This window comes from Ostrea edulis, chromosome 1 (genome assembly GCF_947568905.1).
Source record: "Ostrea edulis chromosome 1, xbOstEdul1.1, whole genome shotgun sequence".
Taxonomy (NCBI): domain Eukaryota; kingdom Metazoa; phylum Mollusca; class Bivalvia; order Ostreida; family Ostreidae; genus Ostrea; species Ostrea edulis.
Window position 1 is genome coordinate 35069218 of NC_079164.1, and position 7016 is coordinate 35076233.

Below are 7016 nucleotides of genomic sequence, written 5' to 3' on the forward strand. Positions count from 1 at the left end.
AATACGCCTATGACATTTGTTATAGAAGTGATACGGCCACGTCCTGGGTACCTGCGAGCTTGGAATACATCTTTGGGACAATGGGTAATGTCATCGCGCTCGTTCTTCTGTGGATCAATCGCCGTGAACACCAATGGAGTTCCTTCTACAAGTTGTTCACCGGCCTGGCAATAACTGATTTCTTAGGGATATTTCTTACTTATCCATTTGTATGCCACGGGATTCACGTGGTGTTACCCAAAGCCTCTTTGTGAGTTTGTTTCTTTCACGTTTGTTAATGCTCATTTATCTGGGGCTTTACTTATCTGTGCAATGTCTGTTGACCGATTCATGCATCTGAAGTACTCTGCGAGTTATAAGACATCAAGCCAGCACTACACCCTAATTCTAGTAGGAATGTGGATCATTTCCAGCTCAATAGCGTCGTTACACATACTTGGTGTCGGAGATACTAATCTGTACTTCCCCGGATCTTGGTGCTACTTTAAGTTTGTAGGAACCGCCATCGGAAACCGGATTGTATCGCACTTTTACTCCACGATTGGTTTCATTATAATACTTGTTACAATCACGACGAACGTCATCACAATATACCGAATCTGCAGAGACCAAGAACTAAGAGTGAACCTCCTGGACGGCAATCGCGTTTCCGGATTTTATGATACCCATATCATGATTTTCATAACTGCGGTTACCGTTTTCTTTGTCATTTTATGGACCCCTCTTGTTGTGAGTAAACTCATTTTTATTCTAAAGAAACCCCTAATTGTGAAAGTGTCAGTCTGAAGCTGAAAAAGGGCACACTTTAACTTTAGATTTATACAATCTGATTAAAATTAGATCCTAATCTCCTAACACATATCGCGGAGAGATGCTAGGGGTGCTCATTGACAATATATACGTAGTCTTCGGTGATCAGGTTTTCCAACAATGTGTTGGAATTCCCATGGGCACAAGTTGTGTTCCTTTATTAACTGACCCGTTATTAAATTCCTATGAAGCAGAATTTATTTTTTGTAAATTCTACATCAAAAGAATAAATCTGTTGTTGCAGCCTTCAACTCAACATTTAGATATATCGATGACGTTTTGTCTATTACCAATGTTCATTTTCATTCATATGTTGATTCGATCTATCCCAGTGAACTCGAAATAAAAGAAACCACAATCTCTCATATCTGCTTCATATTTTATTGAATATAAATGTCAACTTTATGACAAAAGAAATAGTTTTACATTTCCATCGTCAACTTAATTTATGTAGCAATATTCCATTATCACCTGCATATAGTTGATTCAAAACGCGAGGACATGTTCTGCCGATGTTCAATTTTTAAATTGAGTCAGGCTGCTAACAAAAGAGTTTATGTTACAGGGATTTCAAAAGTCTTATTCAAAGTCAGCATTTTGCAAATCATACATGTATGGTCGTTATACTGATCTAATTTGCAAATACAACCTATCATTGGGTCAAATGCTGACTGACGTATTACAACCTATCCTAAAATAGAATGCTGTCTGACCATACCAATTGTTATGTCGTTCTTTACATACTTATTAATATGTATACGGTGTGACCGTTGGACCAAGCGAAGCATGTAATGGTCATTGGAGTGTCCCAAGTGGTAATCATAATTCCGTTAAGTACGGTAGATTATGATTCATTTAAAAATATATATTTTTAATGAAATTTTTCTTGCGCTAAAAACCCAGTAAGATCTCAATATTCAAGGGTTTTTTATGGGGAGAACAGTTTTACAGGATCCGCCTATTCATTAAACGCGGAAAATAAAACGCAAGGCGACGTCAACTGTGCATTGTGACGTCACATTTAGCCTCGACTTTTTTCTCTTTTTCAAAGCAAACAATTATAAACAATAATAATACATTCCGTATGCAATGAAAAGGTCCGTTATAAAACTAAACAAAATTAACCAATAAATTCAAAATGGTAAAAAAGTAACTAATTTTATCGTATATTCTTATTCAAAGAAACTCATGAACTCGTTCATCTATTTAGTCGTATTACGGTGTTATATGTAATTATTTGCTAAAACCTGTTATAATGATAATTATACTATTCATTTTGAACAAATTGGGTTTTTAAATTACGAATTGCACGTCAGAGTCTTCTATTATTGGCATTCAAAATAAAACACGAATAACTGTTGAAGCAGGTAATGAAAAAATAAATGGCGGCGCCCATATGGATCACGAAAATTTCAGTGAACGTATATAGAGATTATCTCTTTTTCTTTTGCTGAATTTGACTTTTTTCTTTTACATACGTGTTACCTTTAGAGCCTTGCTTCGCGGACGGGACTTCGGCCCGTCCGAGCTTCTCTCGGTATGACTACGAATTACTCTATTTACAGGGGCCTCCGTGGCCGAGTGGTAAGAGCATCGCGCTCAAAATCACACGGCCTCTCACCTCTGTCGGCGCGGGTTCGAATCCCACGCCGGTAAGTGAAAAAGTTTCCCAGTTTACTTTCGGAAGGTCGGTGGTCTCTTCCCAGGTACATTGTATTGTTGAGTGTGGCAGAAAACATCAATCAATCAATCAATCAATCTCTATTTACATGCACAAAATATAGTACTCACGTTGGGTGTGTTTTTAAAAAAAAATTATGAGATTGATCATTGTTCGCTGTGTTAACTTTTTCATAAACCTTTTCAACGATCAATCTCATAAATCCCATGAAGAATACAAAATTAAGAGTATGGCAAATACGAACACCTGGAAACATCAAAGGTGAAATCAGGTGCCTACCAAAAGTAAGCATTCCTTGATCCGTCACATCCGCAGTGAGCGACATATCTTAATCGGGTAAACGGAGTTACTTAGAGTCAAATCAGTATGTAAAGATATCTACTTTGCCTATGTTCAATCTATCTAAATATGAAGCAGATATGGGAGACTATGTGGTGTCTTTTCCTTCGAGTTCACTTGGATTTATCGAATCGATATATGAAAATTGTAAAAGGTCAAAACGTCGATGATATAGATCTAAATGTTGCGTTGAAGGTCAAAGCAAAAAAATTATTCTTCTCATGTACAAGCTTTTTAATCAATTCTGTCTTACAAGATTACGTTCACTAGTAGAAATAAGGATTCTTGTGAGTATTTTAATCAAACAATATATTGATACTTTTTCTTAAAAGTCACGGGGGGAAAAAAGGGGGAGGGGGTTTAAGATGTAGATTAGGATTCATTATACATTTGATGATATACAAAATACCAAAATCAGAGGAGGCAATTCCAAGACAAATTACATTTCTTGTTTTACGGTTTCTACCTGGACATCCGCTTCAGATAAAACAACTAAAACAAACGTTTTATATTCTATATATTTATAATTTTTATGCCCCCCTTTGAAAAAGAGGGGGCATATTGTTTTGCAACTGTCGGTCGGTCGGTCGGTCTGTAGACCATGTGTTGTCCACTCAATATCTTGAGAACCATTCACTTGATGATAATGATATTTCATATGTGGGTTGGTTATGAGTGGAAGATGACCCCTTTGTTTTTTAGGTCAAAAGGTAAAAGGTCAAGGGTCAATTTACTCTGGATATAGGAATATAATGCCCGCTCAATATCTCAAGAACTCTTTGCTTGAAAGACATCAAACTTGGCACACTGGTACACCCTAAGGAGAAGATGACCCCTATTGATTTTGAGGTCATATGGTCAAAGGTCAAGGGTCAAACTAGACATAGGAACATACTGACCATTCAATGTCTAGAGAACCCTTTGCTTGACAGACATCAAACTTGGTACACCAGTACATCTTCAGAAGAAAATGACCCCTATTGATTTTGAGGTCACATGGTCAAAGGTCAAGGGTCAAACTTGACATAGGAATATACTGTCCTTGCAATATATTGAGAACGCTTTTCTTGACAGACATCAAACTTGGTACACTGGTACATCTTCAGGAGAAGATGATCCCTATTGATTTTGAGGTCACATGTTTAAAGGTCAAGGGTCAACCTGGACATTGGAATATACTGTCTGCTCAATATATTGAGAACCCTTTGCTTGACAGACATCAAACAGTACACTGGTGTATATTCAGGAGAAGATTACTCCTATTGATTTTGAGGTCAAAGGTCAAGGGTCAAACTGGACATAGTAATATACTGTCCACTCAATATCTTGATAACCCTTTTACTTGACAGACGTCAAACTTAGTACACTGGTACATCTTCAGGAAAGGATGACCGATATTGATTTTGAGGTCAAAAGTCAATAGTTGAACTGGACATAGTAATATATTGTCTCCTATATTTTAAGAATTATTTGCTTGATTGACACGTACCAAACTTGGTACACTGGTACAGCATAAGGAGTAGATGACCCCTATTGAATTTTAGGTCACATGGTCAATTCACTCTTGACATAGGAAGATATTGTCTGCTCAATATTTTGAATTGATGATAATACTATCAATTAAATGAGGTGTATGTATAACCCTTTTCAATTTTGCACCATGGGGGCATATGTGTTTTACAAACATATCTTGTTATTTCTTCAGGTGGGCATATATCTACATGCTACCAATATTATATCGCATCGAGAGACCGATTCAATCGAGTTATGGCTTTTCAGAATATGTATATGTAACGCTATTGTGGATCCATGGTTATATATTGTGCTCAGGAAAGAGTCCCTGTGCAGAATAGTTTTATTTTATCGCAAATGCAGAGGGACACGGGATACACAGGATGTGGATGATCCTGGATTAAACGAAAAAGATACGTTGCTTCGTCAATAGAACTCAGCTGTTCTCTTGATTATATAATTGATAGAGAACATTGATTTGTTATGGTATGTCAAACAATTTCACATTCTAATTGTACTGATTAATGTGGCTATTAGTTTTTAGCGAGCTCGTGAACATTTAGAAATACGGTAGGTTACATTGTAACAATACAAGACAATTTTCATAGCATTGCTAAATTCCTCATGAACAATACAAGGCATATCATATCATTGCTAAATTATTCGTAAACAATAAAAGCCACCTCATATCATTTCTAAGTTACTCATGAATAATACAAGGCCCCTCATGAACATTGTAATCAATCAATCAATCAGCGGATTTATGTTCATAAACTGGCACAAAGTAATTTTATTTTTTCTATTAGAAAGGTAATTCAAACATATACATATTTCGAGATAAAGAGAAATGCATAAAAATGAAACATTACAATTAGATTAGTAACTTATCAATTTTATTTTTGAGACACTATTTTCAAATTCTATTTTCTCTTGGGCACATTATACCATCTGCAGACTTCAACACTATGATATTTCAAATACTTGCAAAGCAAATATACTACGTATTTTTAGGCAAAGTCTTGTCCTGTATATTTTATGATTAGGGACTTAAAGATTAAACGTCATTGTACTGCGACCTGTTTGAATTGATTATACAGTGTGTTAAAAACTACTTTTTTCAATAACATTATTTCACTGGTTGACCAGTTTCAGATTTATGTGAATATACAGACTTCACTATTTTATCAAATATATCTAATATACACTATACAAACAATGAAAGGTGAAGATATTGAACAGTGATCAATCTCATAACTCCTATAAACAATACAAAATAGAGAGTTGGGCAAATATTGTGTTGTCTTGAAATTGTACATTTTGATGCTTTTTCAATATTTGCATTAAATAAACCATTTTAACAATGTATTATTTGATGTAAATGATATTTCCGTTCTTGGAATAATTATAAAGTTTTGTTAATGTTAGCTTTGTCGATAGAGTATACAGGAATTGTGCGTTATAGATAACATATAATCACATACAGTGACAGCAGTAATTGTCAGCATGGATAGTCATATCAAACACGTGTTTAGATATGTAATTATGCAATTCTATTTTTTTTATAGGTGTGGTTATCTTTATTTGCAATCATTTCAATGATCTGCTGTCCTTTATCTCGTGTACAGTAATATTTATTTACAATTATCGCCGTATTTGAAATCATTTGTATGTATAACTTATACGGCACCAATTTTGATGCATCAGATGCGCATTTCGACAAATAATGCCTCTTCAGTGATTTTGGAAATCCGAAATTCCAATAAACTTGTAAGAACTAAAAGGAAAACAGAGTGCCAAAGACTGGAGTCTAACTCGTCTAAGGATCAGACCCATACACGTAAGGTGGAGATAACGAACAGTGATCAATCTCATAACTCCTATAAGCAATACAAAATAGAGAGTTGGGCAAACACGGACCCCTGCATATACCAGATAGTTATTAACAGTATTTTGTCCCTCTTGTCATGATCATTTCATATCTTTATCATATTTATAACAACAATTTGATCAAATTTATCATATTTAAAACAACTTCATTTGATGAAAAGTTTTTCTTTTCTAAATTTCACCGGGATATGAAGAGGGGTGATCATGTGATCAAATCGTGTTATTTCATAAATATTATAGTAATTATGAATGAATTCGGTAGCAGTGCAATGTATCTGAGTTATGCGAAACTACATCCGGATTGAATTGAAAGATCAATATAAATGTACATGTATGACATAAACTGTTTTATCTCATACATGTGGTATATATTGCAAGCGAGATAAAGCATTAGCTTTATCACACGCCCGTTTGATAAAACACGTCCGGTCCGAACTACTTTTGACACTGTTCCCGCTTGGATGACATTTTTTCTGTGTTTATGCATATCGACACATGAAATAAAGCCTATAACTTGTTATTCTGTATTTATTTAGAATTTCTTTTATAGCAGAATTAAAATATTGCCCCCACTGACATATAATGCAAGTTAGATCTACGGCTATAAACATGACAACTCGATCAATAACTACTCAAAAATTACCATAAGAAAACAAAAAGATGTCCATACTATTATCATCAACAAGGAATCAACCGCCTACTGGACAGACCTAATCGAAAGTACCTCGACAAGCTGCGGTCCCAAGCATTTACAAGCACAGTCTCTTTTCTTTGGAGCCTAATTAAA